The sequence below is a fragment of the Poecilia reticulata genome, chromosome 3 (assembly GCF_904066995.2).
Source record: "Poecilia reticulata chromosome 3, P_reticulata-male-v2, whole genome shotgun sequence".
In the NCBI taxonomy this organism is placed as follows: Eukaryota; Metazoa; Chordata; class Actinopteri; order Cyprinodontiformes; family Poeciliidae; genus Poecilia; species Poecilia reticulata.
The window spans coordinates 10,470,445-10,493,553 of NC_088832.1; the positions used below are offsets into that span (position 1 = coordinate 10,470,445).

Sequence of the window (23,109 nt, forward strand, 5' to 3'; positions counted from 1 at the left end):
CATCTTGCCATAACGCCGAGTTCCCTAATTAACATTTCGTCCTCACCTGCGTCAACCTCGATGGCAAACATGGAGAATTTGTTACTCTACTTTAAATTTAAAGTCACTCCGGACGACTTTTTAAGGTAAGTAATATGGGAAGCTTTATAAACCAAGGTTGATATTTCTCTTCAAGTAAATAAAGTTGTCAAAGATTAATGTTTATCTATTATAATTAGCCAGTAACCTTAATGAGTATATTTCGTTTTATGTATGACTAAGTTTGTTCTTGAAATATGTCCATTGTTTTTCGCCGTTTCAGCAGGATATGCTTAACTTTATTAATAATATCCAAGGAAGGACTGATGAAATTTTAAATAGAGCGTCATTGAGACTGGGACGGAGTCAAAAATCTATATTTGTACAGCTGAAGTCGCTGTTCGTTAAGTAGCATTTTTATGCTATCCAAAGACATGTGCACCACGAGCAAAGTTGTACTAAAGCATAAACATGTCGGAGCTCTAAAAAACAAAATTGACTGCGTGAAATCCTTTTTGGCTCTGTATGATTAATTTCCCCCTTAACACCTAAACCTTTTAAGAATAATGTCGGGGATTAAGTGGCCCCTTATCCTGGAACTTAAAGATAATTGTGGACAATAATATTGGCTCAGAGTAAAACTGGAGTGTCCAAGTCCAGATTTAAGCGCTGGTATCCTTCAACTTTTAAATGGAAATCTTCTCCGACACACCTGAATCAAAAGGCTGAATCCCCCCAGCATGTAATTCAGTGCTGATGAGCCATTCATTTGATTCAGGCACGTTGGAGAAGTGATGTATCTGAAAATGACAGAATATTGATTTGAGTTTATTAGAAAAACACATTCAGTGTTACAAAATAACTATTGTCCAGTACATAAACTGCAGTTAATTTGCAGGTCCAGTCCCTGTTGCTTATTCATAGATTTTCTATGAGTTTGAGAAAAAGCTTGACTCTCACTCCAGAAGTCTAGGTGTTATAGCAAGAGTTTAATTTGACATCTGTACACCTTTTATCTGCATTGTTCACTTGACACGACTGTATGTAATTGCATTGTATGTGAATCGTGTGTCGAAACGCTGTGCCACAATGGCAATGGACTGACAGATCCATCATCTTAAGATGTACCAAGAGGTAATACACAAGACAGATTTCACAGTTCAACTGTTGCTCTCCATTTTAATGTTTGAATGGAAACTGAAATTAAAATTTCAGTGTGCAGTAGATTAGGACAAATCTAATGGTTTTAGATGCATCTAAAACATGCATCTAAAGGTCATTGTGTCTCTACGGCCTCTTCTTTCCGCCTCTGGCTTCAGGCAGAAGCTCAGGTTCTGGAAAGGTTGATGTAATGGCAAGCATGTTTGTGTAGGTCTTGGTCTCTCCAAATGTCAGACTCCAAACCGTTTCTGTAATATGATTTAAATCTCATCTAATTCTTTCTGTTGTCTGCCATTATAACAGCAATCACTGATCCCCATCAACGCACACGATAAATGATAAATGTGAAACATGACCCAACTAGAATAGACCAATCATGACTGACAGTTCCAGGAATGAATTACAGCAGTTCTCCTCACATGGTCTCAAACCATTTGGTAATTGTTAAAATTAAGGCATTATCTGGGTGTTCATTTATTAAAAAATGAATATTGGTCTGGGCCCTCTAAACGTCAGGGCACAGGGCCAATGCTCCAGAGAGTCCTGGAGTTTGGAAATACAATCCGATCAACTGTTGCTTTAGCGCATTATCATAGCGATGACAGTGTGTATCTTTAAATGCCACTATTATTTATGTTGTATTTTTTTCTTCACAGGACTTGATGGTCATGTCCCTTAAATCAAAGTTTTACACATTTGTCAAAGAGTCATCAAACTCAGTTCTGTGTTGGTGAACTGACACCGTTAAGTTGTCAAAAGCCTTTTGCAACTTAACCATCAGTACAGATTGTTTTATTATGATGAATGTGTGGATTTGCAGCGATGGTTACTGGCATCCAGCTGCATTTCAGTAATCATTGAGAAAGTTACTATGGTTGATTTGTGTGTTCAAATGGTTTTATATCACTATGGGAAAACAGAATAAATCCATTTGGGCTCATGCTGAGAATGCACAGCATGCTGGGGACAGTGGTGAGATAAGGCTTTATGAGACCTGTGAAAGTCCCACAATGTCTTGTTTTCACAGTTTAAAAGCTAAAGGCAGGATCTGTGTGCTGGGTAAAGCTATAACATCCTCCACAGGTGATGGCCACTGGTAAGCCTGTTTACCCACTTTGCCTGTTGATCTTGCTAAAAGCCTCTCACACCACCTCTAATACACACACAAAGCAGAGTGTGTGTGTACCAAGTTAAAACAAACACATTAATAACAACTGTAATGCCATTCTTTGTCGAGTGCTTTTACAGGTTCAACATTGACCTTAGTGTTTAATCTACCTGCACAAACGACAGTCACTTGATATGCAAACAAATCTTTAGTCACTGTCAGCCAATTCCCATGTTCCTTTGAGAATGAATAAGGGACGAGGTAAAGATTGTTCCCCCCTCAGTTAATGTAATTATTTAACCAGCTTTATTTTTTTTGTGAACTAAAAACTTTATTTTGCGGTAATCCCACTGTGAAGGTTGTATATAAGCCATCTGGTGTATAGGTTTAAATTTTGACTGCATCTCACATTTTCTGATTGAAAGGCATAAGTAAATTTGCATTCAGTAAATTGACAAATGTATTTCTATATAATATATTTACTTATATTTTAAAGCATTTCTTGTGTGTATCAACTAAAATATATCATAAAAATTATATCTAAAATGAGAAAAGGCAAAGTTGAGGCATTCTGGTGCACATCTTTATTATCACTTATACTGAAATAATTTAAATGAGAAGCTCCCCATTTATGAGAGACGGTATGACAACCTTTATTAAGTTTGTGTAAACTTCTGAACTTCTGCCACAAGGTGTCACTCTACTCCACTGATTGTTTGCGTTCACCTTGCCTCCTGTTCCCTCTCCAATAGGAAACAGATGGAAGACCTTTGCTGCAGGCTACCGTCAAATGCATATATATATATATATATATATATATATATATATTAAAAAACCTCATTACACCGACTGTGAGCTCTGCTTCTGCCTCTGTGTGCCACTTGGAGCTCACTGTACTCATTTACAGTGTGGACGTTTTGTCTTGTTTTGCTTATTGTGGAATATCTATTATTTCTGATGGAAAATAAGAAAATAGACATTGATTGTGGTGCATTAAGCCTCAGCATTTAAATATTATGAATCATCTTTGAGCTAGTTTGTTTATAGTAATGTTTAGAAAAGCAAAGATAAAGTGGAAATACTGAACCGATGTTGCTAATAGCTGAGGAAATCAAGGGGCATTCGCAAAAAAAAAAGTTTATCTGGAAATAAAGGTTCAATATCTGTGACTGAAAATGTAGTTTTATGAGTTGAAAACGCAAATGTTTTTACCAATCCTCAGTATATTAACTTGACCTTCCTGTATGTGTTTTAAAGCTGAACTTTGCACTTATTTGTTAAGTCTTTTTAGTATGACTCTTGGTTTTGTCCTCTTCAGACATCAGTCTGGTGTGGAAATGTGATTTTACTTGTAGCTTACCTGAAAAGTTGCATTTTGTGTCAATATTGTTGAAAGAGTAAATAATATACAAAACATTATCAGCAAGTTTTAGTTCCAGCTGTTATCTCTGAAGAATTTAAATTAACGAGTTACAACAACATTTAATTCCCCTTTGGGATTAATAAAGTATTTTTTTAAATGTATTTGTGCTTTGCGGTAAAACATGAACATTAAATTATTTGTTTTGACTTCAAAATAGAAACATTTTTTTTCAACTTTTAAACATTAAGCATTTTGAAATTTCTTTTTTTGCAAATGGGATTCAGAAACATAAATGCAATGAATGCAACTTTATATTTTTAATTTTCTATTTAAGAAAGCTTAGTTCAGAATTGTGGTAAATTTCCTGTACTTGTTTGGCACCTTATCAAGTTCAGAGTACACCAAAGCGCTACATTCAGACATTCACATGCTTGTAGAAAGTAATGTCAGTATTACTTTGTCAAATTTAGTCTTTTATTGTGTAAAGTTCACTTTTGTTCTTTTTAAAACACAAAAAAATGAGAAGAAATCATAAAAAAGAAGAAATCATCTTTGAATGTCTTACAATGAGCTGATAGAATAAGTTTCCTCATATAAAGGTGCTTAGAAACATCTGGGTTGAAATCAGCTGCACATTATACAAATGAAACATATTTCATTTACGTGTTTTCTGACGGCGTTTACACTTTAACACAATCTGTTCACCTTTATGCTTTTTTCACAACTACTATAGCCACCAAATCTTTCTCTCATTACTGGTCTCCATCATAGACAAATCTCTAGATCTGTTTGAGTCCCCAGTCTGGGGAGCTAAACACTTCCAATCGAATATAAATGACATCATTACGTAATATTCAATCTGTTGCTGCAGCAATATCCTACTCCACAGATAGCCGCCCTCACCTCCCTCCCCGTATGCTCCTGAGTCGCTGGTCTCCTGTTCTTTTTCATGGAGAATATTAAGGAGTTATTAAATTAATCTGTGCTCGCTGGTGCATGTTATTGAAGTGCAGAGATTTGTAGGGTGAATGAAGCCGTTAGGCTGCACCCTAAGCTGATTTATTAAGGGTGCTGGGGAATCACCAAATAGACCAGATAACCTGTTTTATTTTGCATAAGTGAACACTTTTCCTCAAATCCGCTTATGGCCTCTCTTCCTTCTATAAATAAGAGGTGGAGCCGTCTTCTCGTATTGAAGTTCAGCTTTTCTTGTATTTTGCTGTAAATTGCTGCTTTGCGATGTCGCCAAACATTTTTCTTTGTATATTCTGTGCTATTATAATAATGAGAAGAAAAAGGGTCAATTTCACACGCTACTTGTACAAAACTAGATGAATCTTTCATTCAGTTTTTTAGTTCTAAAGATGAGTTTCTGGAGAACTGGTAGATTTTATTTGGTTATTTAATTAAAATCTTGTGTTGGATCAAATATTTTTGTACATGCTAACTAAATTTAAATTGACAGCTTATATACTTTGCCACAGATGCTGTGTTGTCCTAATGATTTAGACTTGACTTGGTGCTTATTTACAGGATAATAGTCAAAATACTGTTGAAGGATAGAGTTGTCTAACATGAGCATATGTCTTGTCTCGGCAGACGTTTCTGTGTGCGCGTGTGTGTGTGTGTGTGTGTGTGTGTTTGTGTCCTGATAGAATCACCAGATTTAACACCCACTGATTCCAGCCCAGATTCCTAACCTCATTTATCAGAGTGTGTGCCAGCAGTAATCCAGCATGAGATTTTTGGGCTCCTTTGGGTCAACAGTTTAGCTGTTGCTGTTCCCCCAGCCGAGTCATGGTCTGCTTTCAATTATTTCAGCAAAATTGCTTTACCGGTTCCATGCATGATTAAATATTCATTATGTTAAACTGAGCACTTTCTTTGTATATAAATCCATATTAGATTTGGCTGGCAGGCTGCCTGAAACCTCATGAGAGGCATTTCAGTTGGGGAAGAAAAAAGCCTTGAAACTACTTAGCACATATTTTCTTCTGGGTTTGTTTGTGATCTTGTAAATGATGGCTTGTTAATGATATTTAGCTACCTTTTTGTCCCTTAAGCCAGTAGCTTGTTGCCCTTTTCACCTTTGCACAAGTGGGCAATGTTGTCCTAAAATCTGCATGGGAAAAATAAACACATTCTCGGTTGGTTTGGAAGAAGTGGACCCATGCTGACCATTCCAAAAATCTTGGAGTGTGTCTAAAGAGAAGCTGTTAGTTTGCTTCTCTGCTTGCAGCATAGCTAAATGTCTTCAGGTTTTTGTTGTTGCAGTGTAAATGTACACACAGTAGGGGGTGAACAGGGAAGTTATTTCATTTCAGATATGACGAGCTTCCTTGAAAATATTTTTATAATATCTTTTTCTGTCCAAGCGAAATTGGCCTTTTTGATTTCAACACAGACCTAATGGAAAATAAATTCAGGATAATTTGAAATTCTTTAGTGGTTTTGCCATGATTACCTAGAGCAACCCATGTTTATTTTTTTTCGTCTGAGGGATGGTTTTCCATCCCTCAGAGAAAAAACCCTCTGGGTTTTGTTGACCCAGAGGGTATTTGTCTTCTATTACAGATGCCATGAAGAGGCCCTTAAAGCAAATCGCCAGATACATGTGAGCCAGAAGCAGCTGCGCACACTTGTTTTATTAGGAAGCAGCTGAAGAACACACGTAATTCTTAAATGAATTAGACAGGCCACAAGACAGAAAGCCATGCATTTCTGTGAAGTGAAATATAGAGAAACCCCCAAAAGCATATGCCCTATTTATTTAAGTATCCAGGTTTCCTGCTCATAAAAGGGTAGAAGTGGCGATCATACAGGTTGGTCTAAAAATCTAAGGCTGTCAAGGTCACTAGCGTCTGATTCTTGAGAGCAGGTGTCCTGCATATTTAAAATGTTTCCTGGTTTAGTACACATTCACTGAATCAACAAACCACTGTCTGACTCATGCAGAGCTTGATAGCTTTCTAAAGAAGTAATCCTACTATTTAATTATATGTGCTGGAGCCTCTAAAACCTGCAAGGCACTGAGTCCCTGAAACAAAAAAATATACACTACTAGTCAAGGTAGCCTAACACAGTGCTCTATATGTTGTAGCTATCTTATTTATTGAAACACTTTTTTTACTGAATGGCAAAGAACTAGTGAAGGAAAGTCACAGATTTTATTATTTTTATTGTTACGCCTTTACTAATGTGAATTATTGTAAATATTTCAGTGCATTCAGAGTAACACAGCAAACAAGATTAGGAGTTAGCATGCGTCAGTAATCAAGCAATTCTAACTTTCTGCTTTACTTTTAGCCAACATTTTGACAAGTTCTTCCTTTATATGTGCAAACTAGAATCAGCTCTTACAGCTACATTAAAAAAAATGTGTATTGTTCTGTACTAACAAATTACCATATTCATTTTTGTCCACTTTTAGCTTTCCACAGAGCAGATGACCAGATTTGATCTTTTAGGGAATATTGGTAACTCCTAATTACACCATTTAAGTCTGTCTGAAAAGTTGCTATTTTTCCAGTATCTGGCCACTTCTAAAAATGTTGTTAAATGATGCCACAGTGAGCAGCAGTCATTTCAAGTTCCTGGTGTGATTAATCTGTCCACTGTAGTGCAAAGTGTTTTGATTTATAACTCTTATTCTCATTTTAACATCTTGGCTACTAAACTTTGAACGGTAAAGTTATTCAATTACATGCGAAGAAAAGGGCACAACTTTAACATGACAAAACCTGATTAAGAAATCTGTTTTTATAACGTGCAAGACTTTTAATTTATAATTAAATATTCATTGGAATGTCTCTCTATTATGAAAAGACTTCACATATAGCTGGTGCTTAAGAGTTTCCCCTCTCATTCCTCCAAATGTAATGATTTTCATTACGTCCAAGCAGTTAAATTTTAGTTTTTCTACATTGCACAGCATGTCTATAAAAAGTTAGGTCTTTGTCCCTGAGGGCCTTAGCAAACTTTAATCTCCCATTTTATTTAGCATCTTTGTGTCTCAATGGTGTTTCAGCCATTGTGAATAAGGGTCACAGGTCATTGTGGATGCTGACTCCCTTACGAGCCTCAGCCATTATCTAGTAGGATTTATTTGTTTTTACATAAAAAATTTTTTGTTTTGTACCCCTGGCAATACCAACATTTTTGCACCATCCTTTATTTTATTTTCTCTTTATTTCATTCCTGTTTCTGAACTTTGTTCATTGTGAAAATATCAATACCGTTCTGTTTAAGAAGCAAACGTTTAACTTGCACTTAGTTACTGCATAAACATTGATTATTTGTCACCTAGACACTGACTGTTTGCCGTTCAGTCTTTGTCCATTCAAACGCCGCAATTGCTGTCAAATAAAACCCTTCTCACAGGAAATAACCATCATATGGAATAAAGAGGGCAAATGAAGAACAATAGAGGAACACGGGCTTCTCCATTAGAGAATTAATCAAATCGCCGCTCCAAGCTGCAGCGCAGGCTTTATTAATGGGGCTTGTACAGTCAATTATCTTAATTGTTCCATTTACAGACCCTGCATGTTTCAGGAGCAGGTGCTGGAACTTAAGGGATGAGCTCAATCACTCTCCATAATTGTAATCGTCAATAGATTCACTTATGAATGTCAGGGTGTCCATAAGGATGATGAGGGTAATCGCAGGTTGTTCATGGGTGAAGACTTGGGGATAATGATGAGAAATAGATGATGATTCCCTTTGAACAGTTCTGAACTTGTGAGGAGTTGCTCTTATACTGGCAGATTGAAGATAAGCATGGTTTAAATTCGATTGTGTAAAAATATGTCTGGTCACTTATTGTTGTTTTTGTTTACAGATTTGCCTAAGATTATTAAAGCAGGTGGTACCAAGGCTACCAGAGGAACTGGATAAAACAAGAGTGTCATCCATTCCTTTGAAAGCTGTAGCAGAGAGACTCGATCGTTGTGTTGGACACTTTAAACATATTTCGAGTGACACACAATCTATTTGCAGCATGTGGACCTGAATACAAAAAATTCTTACTGCAAGTTGAGCCTTGGACAGTTTTCTGCCATGGTGTCAGTTTTGTAATGAGTTGGCATAAGAGGTTGAAGTTTCTGTACCTCTGAGCCACCAAACGAAGCAGTCACAGAGGACATGTAAGAGTAAGTCAGCACAGTGGCTCATGTCTAGTGATGATCTACAGAGCCAGCCAGGAGTGGGATCCTGTGCATTATCAGCCCTGTTGACAGCAGACGGCGACTTGCCTCGTGTCTGAAGAAGTAAACGCACTTTGACGGATCATAAGAAAATTGCAACATCTATATTTTGTACAGACTTGTATAAGAAAAAGGGTTGACAAATATTTTAGATATGGTGTTAAATGTGAAGGTGGTTAATCTTATTGATATCCTACCTTCAGGACAAGAGTTGGATTGGTACATTGCACTGTAATGTGCCTTAAACACAGGCGTCTCCTGTTGGGTTTAGTGTGTGATGTTAATTTTCTTTTTCTGCTTGTTTTAAAAATTCACCTCTTGAGGCTGAGTTTAGAAATAAATTTGCTGGAGAAATTATTAGACACCATTTAGAAATGCCAAATATTGGTTGCTATGTGTGTTGCCCACTGCTGTGGAGGACAATGCTGCATAGTGAATGAGCTTATTTGCAACTAGCATGTTAGTTGAAAAATTGAATAACCTATTTAATTAACATCTACAGAATCTTTGGGAAACGCTACAATAAAATGTTAACTTATGTGCATTCATTAGTAGTTTTTAACAAATTGCTAGCCGTGCATAATTCTCATCTGCATTTCAAGAGCCGCTATTAACTTCAGGTCCAGATGCCCTTCTTTCTGTAAATACCTCAAACTGTCTTGTATTTGGTGGAGAATCTAATTGGACATTAGTAATTATTCTTTAAAAAAAGCATAGCTCCAACTTCAGAGACAGCTAGACTACACCCTGTTTTAACACACAAGTGACGAGATAAGAAATTAGGCTATTTTTTGCTAAATTGATGGTTACTGTTTTCCCAGCCGTTGGTTTTCAGTAGCTCTTCAAAGTCATCTGGAAAACTAAACACAGAGCAGGTTTCAGCTGGGGTTCGGTCCATTTCATAAATCACATTACCTCTTTGCAGAGCTGAAGACGTTTTTCTAAATAAGCAATCAGCACTGAGGCAAATTTAATTCAGAGCTTCATAATTAACCTTGCGAGAAAAACTCATTTAAGAGCGTTAGATCACCAAACGAGCTCAGGTGAAGTTAAACCTGATTAAGCCGACAAAAAAACAAAAAAACTTTGTTCTGTCTTTAAGGTAATTTATTGGAGCCAAAGCAGCTCTCTATTTGAGTTGCTAAATTGGAGCTCACACATCAGTGCAATTAAACTCATCAAAGGAATAGTGACTTTCTGGTTGAATTCACAATGTTAATTAGCCGGTTGGGATTTTTGAAATAAGTTATTGCTGTGTTTTATCTCGTGCCGTGGGTGAGTGATTCTCATAAAGACTAGAGTCTTTCTCTGTGTCTTCCTATCATATGCAATGTGTGGGTTGAAGTTGCAAACTAATTGCAAGGAAGGGTGTAACTAATGACTTCCACAAAGCTGCAGTGGATAATGTGTTGCTGTTTAAAATGCAAATTTCTCCTTGTTTATTCAGGTTTCCAACATACCAACCTTGAACTGTTCTCAGTTTGAATACATTTTAGTTCAGTTTCATTCTTTATTCTGCTGAGGGATTATGATTGCTTTGTTTGTTATTCTATATTAGACATTATTTTCTCAACTTTTGCATTTTATGCTCCCACAAATCACTTTTCATTTCCTCCTCAATTATTTCTCTATCTCCCACAACTTGACCACATCTTCATCTTAAACTCCTCTGCCCCACTTGTAAAAAGCCTTGCTGTAGCTCTGAACATGTGGAAAATATTTTTTCATGTCACATTTGATTTCGTCTCTCTGGGTGCTTTTTCAGTAGTGTGTGCATTTTTAAAATGAGAACGGTCATGGTCAGGTTTCCTCCAAAACAGCTGAGGTTGTGGTGGTGGTTGCTTTAGCGTTGGCCATAACCTTTAGAGCTGCCACAAGTGCCCCGCTGTAATCTATCAAGATCTAAACTTTACCCTGCGCTCCCTCGAATGCGTATCTTAGAGCGGCCACTGACATTAAAACTCAATTAGCAAGGCCACTTACTAAATAATACATTAGCAAAGTGCATTAGCTTCACATCTATTTCCCTGAGCACAGTCCTTGCTCGACCTCTCAATATGTCAAGCCCACAATTGTCTGGGAGCTAATGAAATGGGGTAATATTGGAATGGAGAGCTTTAGCAGTCAGTGTAGAGCACCATCATTTAACACTAGGATGAAAGAAAGTCTGTTTTGCACTGAGTTTCTGTTTTAAAAGCACTTATTCCAGCCCAGAAAGATTGAATTGTTGTTGCTCTAATTATTTGATGCAGATTGATACAGTTGATTTATATTATTCATCATTGTAACAACTTTGTTTTTAGACATTTTTGAGCAGTTTTTCTTTAAAACAGCCAGCTTCTTCATCCCTGCATTATGACCAGGATGGGTCAAAATATATTGTTTTTGTTCCCAAAAGATAACATTGGTTGTTGATTCTGAAAATAATTTTTTTAATTGCTGTCAGTTTTTATGAGCAACTCTTCAAATGGTATTTGTGCACAGTTTTAAGCGCATGTGTAAATAAATATCCCTTACTGGTATAAAAGTATCTGAAAATGTATAGAAATCTCCATTTAAGCAGCTGATTTTACATTTGATTGAAGCAAACACTTAAACCCTGGATGTTGTTTATGATTCGACTTTGAAATGCACTCTCTAATAATCCATTAGCTGAAGGGCAAAGTCCACGTCTGTAGATAAATTAAGTTTGCTATAGAAATTCCACATATGGAACATATTTTGAAGAGACACTAATGGGATGTAATGCCTCTTTATTTTTGTGTTGAAGACATTTTAATAGGCAGCTCCTTATAAGTTTAGAAAAAGTCCAGAACAAAACAAATATAATCTTATAATTTTCACCAGAACTTGCCAATATTTGAGATTCTGGCTATTGAAAAAATGTATATTGTGATGACAACCGGGATCCAACATATTGTGCAGCTCCTCTGTTAATTTTACTGAATATCTTCACATTCAGAGCTGGTTTTAAAATCATCATCAAGTGAAGCAGCATTTCTCTTGGATTTCCTCTTAATCTGTTGTCGTCATATTCTCACTTGACCATATTTGTGTCATTATGAAAGCTTGTAGAAGCACTTCTAACCGTGAACACTTGTGGCATCCTCACAATGGCATATCCATAACTTTTTAATTTGACTTTACAAAATCCCATTCATGATTGCCACTGTTTAGCAGGGCTGTGCCATCTGCCATGGCAGAAACAAAAGACAAACAAATTCTATAAATAGATTACAGGAGGATTTATCCTTTAGCTACACAAAAGGAAGCTTCCAGTATTTATTCAGAGGAGAGAAATGTGCTAATCTGGCTTTGTTTCACTTGGAGGCATCATTTGTCAACCCAATGTCTGTCCTTGGCTCAAAAGCACACCAACTGTTAAAAAGGCTCACTCTAATCCAGCGGGTCATCTACATTCATCCTTTCTGAACAATGTTAAAGCATTAACATGTAAGATGGAGGTAGCATAATTCTCCTGCAGGAGTCCTAAATAAACCATGTCTGGCTCCGGCCACGGCTAAAAACTATGAGCAATTATGAGCCGTAAACGATGAATACATTTGCAAGTAATTGTTGTTTTGCTTGTTATTCATGAACACCAGCCAGAAGATGAAAGCTTCTGCCAAAAACAATGGACGCTCAGGGTTTTAGCAGCCACAGAAAATATTGGAAGGCAATGTTGAGGGATGAACGCTAAGCCAAAGTGGGTTGGATGTTTTCCTTGTGCTTCTGGCCCAGCCTTGAGTTTCTGCAGCTGCCATTCGTGTAACTTTGCTCAGACACAGTGAATCGCTGGCTGATTTCTCAAAGGCTGCCGGGGTGATGACAATTTTGAGACCTCGGCCACACTTGTTGAAGTTCAGGGCGCATGGTCTTAAACCTTTTACTGACTCACTCTTACTTTGTTTTAAACTCACTCTGGCTTCACCTTGAGTTTTTAAATATGCAGTTTGCATACCGAAGTTCATGCTGTTTAAATTGTGTCTGCAGTTGTTTGCATTTTACTTTTATACAACAAAGTAAATGCTACTATCTTTCAGTGAGTTTTAGATGCATTTGATTTTAATATAATGGAAGATATAGTATCCCAGAAATTAAAAAAATTGATTTTAAAATTGGTTTAAAGAATTGATGAATTTCGCTCATATTAACTGTGTAATGACACCATAAAGGCTAAACTGCTTCAACTACTTTTAGTAACTTGATTGCTGAAAATCCTTGGTTTACAATCAGCATCACTCTAGGTGGGTTTTTACGGAAGCGCATTGCTATCACGCAGGAAAAAAAAAATTCGAGTGCTATCACGTTATAACGTGATACGTATCTTGTTAAAACGTGATACATATCACGTTATAACGTGATACTATCTTGTTAAAACGTGATACATATCTTGTTAAAACGTGATAGTTATCTTGTTAAAACGTGATATGTATCTTGTTAAAACGTGATAGTTATCTTGTTAAAACGTGATACGTATCTTGTTAAAACGTGATAGTTATCTTGTTAAAACGTGATACGTATCTTGTTAAAACGTGATAGTTATCTTGTTAAAACGTGATACGTATCTTGTTAAAACGTGATAGTTATCTTGTTAAAACGTGATACGTATCTTGTATAAACGTGATAATTTTATGTCCAGGAAGTGGCGATATTATGCTAGGCTTTTACAGTGGCTAACATGAATTGGTCAGGTTTCCCTTCATGTTTGGTCTACACGGATACGGATGCTGCTTTGCACTGTGGTTAAAACCATTAATAGCATGCAACTCTTAGCAGGATCCTACACAGAACGGGGCTGCACAGAAGGAAACGTCAATTCGGTTCTCTAGCTGTGGCGGCGTTCCTGACTGTCTGGATCGAAGCTGGAGTTGGCTTTCGATTGTAGCTTCTGATTCGGGAAATGGCTAAAGAGCGATTAGAACGGAGGCTCAGATGTATTTGCTGAACATTTTCTGTTCAGATTTATTTTTTTTAACAGTACACTTGCTGAACAACGGCAACGGCTGTTCGTAACCAAGCAACCGAAATCAACAGAAGGCTAGATAGTGGCAAAAGACAAAACTAGATCCTGTTAAGCATTCTTCAAAATAAAAGACTTCCTCTCAAGTTAAAATGCATCCCTGTAAGCCACAACAGCCAAACAGAAAGGCGGGTGCTCTAGGACAAAAAAATGAAAGAAAACAGAAAGCTAAAATAATAGCAAATATTGTAAATGTGATAGTTCATTTATAATGCATTCCAGATACAAAAAGGTTTTTAAATCTCTCATGTTTGAAGTTTCACAATTCAGATAAAGGTTTCACAAATCATTTTTCACAAAGCATATCAGGTGATTTCTTAACACTTGCATGTTAAATCTAATTCCATGATTAGTTACTTATTTACAGGGCTGCACAGTGGTGTAGTTGGTAGAGCTGATGCCTTGCAGCAAGAAGGTTCTGGGTTCGATTCCTGGCACGGGTCTTTCTGTATGGAGTTTGCATGTTCTCCCTGTGCATGCGTGGGTTTTCTCCGGGTACTCCGGTTTCCTCCCACAGTCCAAAAACATGACTGTCAGGTTAAATGGCCTCTCCAAATTGTCCCTAGATGTGTGTGTGTGTGTGTGTGTGTGTGTGTGTGTGTGTGTGTGTGTGTGTGTGTGTGTGTTGTTGTGCATCTCTTTGTTGCCCTGCGACAGACTGGCGACATGTCCAGGGTGTACCTCGTCTCTCGCCCAGAATGTCAGCTGGAGATAGGCACCAACACCCCTCCCGAGCCCACTAACGTACAAGGGTGTAAAGAAAATGGACGGAGTTACTTAATTACAGTCATATGTTACGTATAATTTAAATGCTCATTATTATTTACTGAATGTAACTTGGTTGTACATAATTACAAAAAGGTGATGTGAAAAATAATTAAATTCAAAGCTTTATTTATGATTTATTTTGACCAAAGGGAAGAGAGAGGAAGTCTTTTATTTTGAAGAATGCTTAACAGGATCTAATTTTTTGTCTTTTGCCACTATGTAGCCTTCTGTTTATTTTGGTTGCTTGGTTACGAACAGCCGTTGCCGTTATGCACCTATTGTACTGTTCAATAAAAATGTTTTACAGAAAATGTTCAGCAAATACATCTGAGCCTCCGTTCTAATCGCTCTTTACCCATTTCCCGAATCAGAAGCTACAATCGAAAGCCAACTTCAGCTTCGATCCAGTCAGGAACGCCGCCACAGCTAGAGAACCGAATTGACGTTTCCTTCTGTGCAGCCCCGTTCTATTTAGGATCCTGCTCAGAGTTGCATGCTATTAATGGTTTTAAAAACAGTGCAAAGCAACATCCGTATCCGTGTAGACCAAACATGAAGGGAAACCTGACCAATTCATGTCAGCCACTGTACTAGCCTAGCATAATACCGCCACTTCCTGGACATAGAATTATCACGTTTTAACAAGATACGTATCACGTTTTAACAAGATAACTATCACGTTTTAACAAGATACGTATCACGTTTTAACAAGATACATAACACGTTTTAACAAGATACATATCACGTTTTAACAAGATACGTATCACGTTTTAACAAGATACATAACACGTTTTAACAAGATACATATCACGTTTTAACAAGATATGTATCACGTTTTAACAAGATAGTATCACGTTATAACGTGATATGTATCACGTTTTAACAAGATACGTATAACGTTATAACGTGATAGCATTCGAATTTTTTTTTTCCTGCGTGATAGCAATGCGCTTCCGTAGGTTTTTCTTTCTTCTCCAAATTGCTTTAAATTATAATTTTCCAAAATTTTCTGAAGGTTATTTGCCTTTTTAGATTTGCTTTAAAAACATTTTGGCTGCCTAATCAGAGTAATTGCCTGGTGCCTGTCACAAACCTTTCAATCCGCCCCTCTCCTCCAAAACACACAAGTAACAATCAGTGAGACGGATCAAAACAATTTCACCTGCAGCTTTAGTAATGATGCCGTATGCAAAGATTTAGAAAGTCTGTGCACATCATATACAGCAGCAATGATAGTCATTATATTATTAAGTTGTATTTAGATTTAGATAAGATGTAGTTTTTCCTAGGTTTTTAAAATAGAAATGTCCTGGGCTTTACCGGTTTAAAAATTACTTAAATCCATCCTCTAATGTACATATGAGAAATTTCATTATGTAATTACTTGTGAAGGAGGCACGCTTTCCTTTTACACAGACTACAGAAAACACCAGTGAGTATTTTGGGAGAACCAAGAGCTTTGCTGAAAGTATCTGCCTTGGTGAGGGACACAAGAGTGCAACACACTGTATGCATTTAGAGCCAGTGGGGCAAACAGAGGCTCAAGTTTTTTTGTTTTTTTTGCCTTAATTGTGAATCCATAAGTCAATAATAATCTGCTCATCATTGTGAGATTACTATCAGTTTAATTCTTTTCTACACTCGGATCTGGATGCTCTAGCTTCTTCCAAAACAGGGTTATTTTGGCTGCTATAGTTGTAAGAGTTATTTTTAGTGCACTAGATATTTAATCTTGGCTCCAACACATTCAGTCGGTTGGACTTCAGTCAATATTGCATCCAGATCATGGAAATATTAAGGAACATAAATGTAATGGCATAAAATCCTGGCTGGAGATTTATTGTTTGGTACATTTTAAGTCACTGGATACAAGTGGGACTTTTCACAAGAGATAAACAAAAGTTATGAGATATAAATGCTTTTGTTTTCAATTGATCTCCTAATAAAATAGTATAGCATACATTTATCTTTTTACATTTTTATAAGGTTATTTTAAGGAGACGTATTGTCATTAAATTTGACCAATCATTTAGCACTGGCCCTGGTCCTTTATACATTATATTACTAACATTTATGCTTATAATTAGTGGCACACTTTGCATCTTGAGAACTACAATAAATCACTTTGATACTTCTAAATTTTTAGTTTAAAAATAATAGTTTAGGAAAATTTATCCGATTCTTTCTTTAATCTAAAAGATGTGAGCGGTTTTCTTTTCATAAGTTAACATTTCATAACATTTAAAAAAGTTAGAAGTCATGTTATATAAATTGTTCATTAGTTTAACAGTTTTATGGAGATAATGCTGCTGTTGGTCTTTCCTTCTCGTCATTTTCTAAAAAAGAAAAACAAACTCAAATTGCCGACACTAAGAGCAACCCTGCTGGTCCCATGAAATTTAACAGGAGCTGCAGCAGCAATGTGCTAATCACTTCAGCCTGATCAATTACATTGCACTGGAAAATGTCACCACCTTTATAAAACCAGGAGTTTATGCAGTTTGCCTGTCTAGAGGCTATAGGTGTCTTTTAATAATGTGGATGAGGAAATACATTGACCTTAAAGAACCAATCGATTCTGCCCACCATCCTAGAAAAGCTAGAACATGAAGTACTTTAGTGAGACTGTCTGACAGCTGAATCTCGGCCCAAACAAGATGATCTTAATAAAATTCAGAGCAGGGTAAATAAAAAAAAAGTAGGTCAGGGGTCCCCAAGTCCAGTCTTCTGGAGTTACCATCCTACATCTTTTAGAGAACCCCTTTCTCCATCACACCTGACTCAAATGATCTGCTCAGTCCCAGTCCTCTGCAGAGCTGACTGGATGCCAGTGAGGAAATTCAGCTTTTTGATTCAGGTATGTTGGAGCAGGCAGTCATCTAAAAGTTGCAGGACGGTAGCCCTCGAGGTCTTGATTTAGGCACCTCTGAAGTAGATCAAGGTGGAGCAGTGCCAAGAGCTTAACGCAATAAAACTGTTGTGGCTGTGATGAAGCTTATTTATGCAACCCTTAATACACTGACACACCATTAAAAAGAAAAGTTTCTCAAAATTTCTCCACCACATTTTGAGAAATTGAAAGTCATGAAGAAAACTACCGCTGAATGTAATTGTTGTTCATCTCCTCTGTGGCATGCAGGTAGATTTGAATAGTTTTGTAACATGTTACAGATCAGATGTAAGTACATTTACCCTGATGCACAAACCACTAAATTAGATTTTTTTTTCTTTAGGGGTTAAAAATGTTGACCATAAATAATTCTTAACCTGCCATAACATAATTTCTTTCCTTCAATACCCTTGTCAGTCCAGCTCTTATTAAATCACAAAATTATGTGACTTACAAAAATGTTTCTTGTTCTAATAGGTTAGCAAAGATAATATTTTTAACATGGTTTATTGTGAGAAGCATGGTGGTTCTGAAGCATTCCTGTGTGTGTGTGTTTAGTTAGAGGCGAGGCGAGCCTGACGTGATCAGACTACCTGTCAACCTTCAGGGAACCTTGTTCATGTTTTCACAAAACCAAATATTTGATGTTTGTGGTCTGTTTCACAGCAGTTCAGTTCTCAGAATTAAGTTTCAGAAAGAAAAAGAAAACAATATTTGGTTAGTTATCAAATATTGCCCAAATACCAGAGATGGCACCACACACAAACTTTAAAGCTGGTCCAGGCTGACCTTCCAGAACAAGGTCATTCTGTTACAAGTCAGAGAGTCTGTGGCCAGTGCGCTGAAAGAAAGCATTTAAAACAGAGAGCGGAGGAGACTCTGATCAGATGACGTCACAGCAGGACTGACAAACTGCTAAAGCTCAGCTGATTACACTGAAAACTGGCCCTGAAAGAACAATGACCTTAAAGGCTCTTCTGAACACACATTATTGCGTAAGTTGTTTGATCAGAGGAGGAGCTCTAAAGGTTATGTTGAGTTTTAAGGCTCAACTTTGAATGAGTTATTCACCTGCCCATGTTCAACTATGACTCTAAGCCACATGGCTTTAAATGCTTAAATACTTTTATGTTATTTACATTTATGGAGGGGTCCAAATTAAATCACAGTGTTAAAATACTTTGGTACGAAAGAGTTGCTGATATACACTTTCAAGATTATTTAACTTAATCACAATTTGCTGAAAACAGTTTATATTATTGTCCACTCACACATCTTTCTATTCATTAAAATGGTCTTCACTTTAAGACAAAACTTTCTTTTGTTTAACTGTGTGTTAATCAATTTATTTGGCAAATTATATATGTCTTTTTTTTTTTACTAATGGAAATGATGTTGCTCTGTTCTAAACTCTGGTGAATGCAGTACCTTTGTCACCATGAGATGGCAGCACTAGCCATGAAACACACAAACACCGTGTGCATGTTTTGACATCACCTCAAATCCCCGTTCATCTCGATCTGTCATCTTTTCTCTTGAACCTTCCTCAGAAAACATTCCCATTTATGTTTGGCAGTAAACTAAGTAAACACTGAACCGTAGCTAACATACATAACCAATGCAACTATCATGACAAACATAAAGTTAATTCACATTTTATCAATTATTTGTAATCATTTAATTCTGAGTTGAATGGGGCGAGATAGCAGATGTTCTTTTTTCATCTATTTTGCCGTAGTGCACGTTTGGTCGAGCTCTAATATCAAACTCCACTTGCAATACTCCGAACTGCAGCAGAAAGCGACGGCTCACTAAATGTGCAGCTGGAGTCAAACATGTCACTAACTCACTCGCTGTTTTCCTTTTTCTATCTGTGCTACAACCGGAGGCACACTGGTCATATTGCTCACACGTTGTTCCTTCGCTGTTGATCTAATGCTAGTCAAACATTATTTTGAATGGCCAAGTTCAATAGTGGCAGTGTTCAGCCTGACAATGTAAATATTAGCAGAGCACACAGAGGAGCAGGAGTTGCTATGTGTGTTTCTGTGTGCTGCATGTCCTTTGTCCGTTAGTCCACAATAAAGATGGTCAAGACAAAAATACAGGGGCGAAGCGAGCAAAAGGGCAAGAACTTACACACACTCTGTCCCCAGGCTCTCACTTGTTTAATAAAGAAATACATTATTTTTCTTTTATTTTTTCTTTTAAGCTTTAGTTGGTGAAGATTACTAATTCTTCAGATTTATCTTTATTTATCCTGACTTATCAATGCAGTGCCATAGCAACCCAGGGCTGATAATCTCCCCACTTAGAATTACAAAGTCATCATATTTGTTTTGATGAGGTATTTTTTCTATCTATAGTTCTTCCTAGAAGTCGTCGCATAAACAACAACTGGTCCCTCTCTGCAGCTGCAGACATATCTAGACTTCCTCCAGGGTAAATGTCAGATTAACCAACAACTAATGTAATGTCCCCGATACATACATATATATATATATATATATATCCTTGATCTCAAACATATTTAATGTACAGAAAAAAAATAGATTTAGAAAAGATAAAACTTTAATGTTCATGTTCCATTCATCTGGCCCTATATTTGGTCCAGGCCACCTGCTTGATGCTGTCACTCCATCCATCCATCCATTTTCTTTACACCCTTGTCCCTTAATGGGGTCAGGAGGGTTTGATGCTGTCACTGAGGTTGATATATTTTTTTCTGTGCAGTTTCCTTTCTCGGTATTTGACAATACATTATGGATAAGCTACTGGTGCATTTGCTGATGCCCACTCTGATACCAGCATATCTGTGAGTTATAGCCTCATCTTTGCAGTTTAAGTTGTTACGTTAATGCTTGCAGCTGTGTCCAGTTCAGTAGGGAGCATTTTGCTGTTGCCTCACATTAAACAAATCTGAGGTTAAAGTTTTGCCTTGGGGGCAAAATCCTGTTATGTGCAGGTTTGTGACTTCCATCTGTATTTTGGTTTCCTCCCACAGTCCAAAACATTCAAATTGGGTTAATTGCAGGTTCTAGTTAGCCTCTTAAAGGCTAACTAGTTGGTCCCCAAAACCCTGAACAGGATTGGTCAGAAAAAAAAAGTCTCACAAATGTGTTACAAAATTTGATTGATCTGAAAAGGCAAATGTTTATCTTTATTTTCACAGTACTGTCATCATTTGAATTATTTTTATTTTATTTTTTACATTAAAATGAACAGAGTTGGAACAAGGTACTGCTGGTCAGCACTCTTTTCAGAAAATTGTAGGTATTTATTTAGTCTGAGTTTTTGTTTGCGACATTTTTTAAAAGACGGTGTAACAAACAATACGACCAGGTGGAGAGGTAAACCTTGAGAAACACAATTCAGCAAATTCTAGTTTGGATATAGATCAAACTATATATTTTAAAAAAATAAGTTGTCATTTTACTGTACATTCTCTATTTAGAAGAGACGTAGTAAGTCGGGACGACTTCCAAAGCTCGAGAACTTACCTGCTACTGTGAGAAAAAAATCTGCAGAGCAGCTGTGAAATGTTTGAAGTTTCATCTCAGGGGGTCGGAGGCGGGAAGTACAAGCATCTTCAGCTGGTTGAGGAGGATTCTCTTGAAATTATGTTTGTTCTGGGCACAGACACAAAACACCAGTGTAAGTGGTGGGCTAGGCAAGCAAATAAACAAACAGTCTAATATTGATTGTAGCTTGATGTTTGTTTATGAGCCATATGTGCCTGCTGTTTCTGCCAAACAAGTCAGACAAATTTCATCTCACTGATTTCCATTTAGTATTTTTAGTAAAAAAGTTCTCATGTTTACTGTCGGTGCCAGAATTGGACCACAAAGGAATTTACTTTTTATTGTCATTGCTGAATTATTTTAAAACGTTTGTAAGAGGATTGTTCCTGATTATTAAAAGGAAATGAATTCTTATTAGACATTTGCTACAAACCGGCTGGTTTATGTTTGTACCTCAAAAGATACTTAATAAATCCATGTTTTCTCTTGAATACTCCTACATTACGTCCTTATTGAACACGGGGCTCACCTGTCGATTTCTGCCTCATTGTCAGCCGTTTCTCTTTTCACATGCCGGCATTGTTTTTTATATTATATTTTAGCAACAGTCAGTATTGGAAAAACGAACATTAGAGAGACCAGACAGAGATGCACCTCAGTGCATTGGCCACATTGGTATGTAGACTACGTGTTGTATGAGTACATGGTGTGTAGTTTCAAAGAGAGGATGCCAGACGTGGAGGCATGGCTCAAGGCTCATTCTCATGCAGACCCACGGTGTGGGGCTGAGGCTAAGAGATAATTGCTGCTCTGAGGACTGGATGGCCTTGGAGCTTTCTTCATCTGGCGGTGCCAACCATCAAGCTGTCCATCATGCAGACCTGACGAACGACAGCCTCAGAGGAGAAATGCAGGCTATTACCAGCGTATGTGCACAGCTGATGCACAAGCAGGCAAAATTAACTTAACTTGCTTGCATACAAATTAAGGAACCGGCAAAACACCCAGTCAACATTAACCTTGTGTGCCGCCTGCCTTCTTTATGTTCCTGCTTTCCCTCCCTTTCTCATCCTCTTTTTGTATTTTCTAATCTCTCTTTCACACCTGCTGTCCATGACATACATGTTTCCCTTGAGAGAAGAGACTGAAGCTCAACTGAAGAGCTAAGGCTTAGTGTGGGAGGTGAAGAGAAGACATTTTAAGTGTCAATGTGGCTGTATTTTATGCTTCAAAGGAGGAGGATATCCACCCACAGGGCAACGTTTCAGGATGAAAAGTGATGTCCTCTTTGTTTGCCACACTCCCTTGCAAACAAAGTGGACATCATGAACCCATGAACTTTTTTTTTCCTAGGGTTTAAGCAGGCAGCTGTACGAATAGTTGTCAGAGTTAATGACTTCAGGAATGTCTCCCACTTATTCACATGTTGTTAAATCTCTGCATCTTCGGCTGTAAAATTAGCTCAAATTCATTTGGAAAAGACTTGTTAGAAGTTAATTGTTAAGGTGTTAGAGCCTCTACCTGAGTGATTCGGCTGCTGGTTTATTCTGAAACTGGTGTGTTTTTCAGATCCCTTCACAGCCTGTGGAGCTCTAATGAGGGAGAAATTTGTGCTTGGTAAGCATTGTCAGATTTATGAGCCTGCAAGGCTCTCCAGCTCTGCACTGACAACAGATTGGACTCTTGAAGGGCTGGATCACATGGAAAATTAGAGCCAGTCCAACTGTGTATCAGTAATTCTGTTTAATGAATTTGTAAAAATACCACATAAAACTTTTTGATATGATGCATTTAATAGTTGGAGTGTCATTTTTGTGCATGATTAAAAGTTCATTTCAAATTAAAGTCTCATCCTCTCCTTACCAAACATGGATGCTGTGATGTTGTTGCTGTAAAACGTTAATAAATAGCTGGAGTCTCTTTCTTTCTTCTTTAAACAGCTCCGAGGTAAAACCTTCCACATGGTACATGGTCCATTTTATGGACATTTGAGCTGAAATAACTCCTCCATCTCACGTTAAAAAAATGTTCTGCCAATAGAAACATATTAGGC

The 23,109-nt window shown here is 37.2% G+C and overlaps 1 long non-coding RNA gene across 1 annotated transcript in view; it reads left to right on the forward strand.

Annotated features, from left to right (window-relative positions):
• The first annotated feature begins 16 nt into the window (after positions 1–16).
• Positions 17–23,109, forward strand: part of LOC103462113 (uncharacterized) — a 95,914-nt gene continuing 72,821 nt past the window's right edge. Inside the window, exon 1 of the long non-coding RNA XR_014086861.1 lies at positions 17–125. This is a non-coding gene — a long non-coding RNA (uncharacterized LOC103462113). The remainder of the gene's footprint in view (positions 126–23,109) is intronic.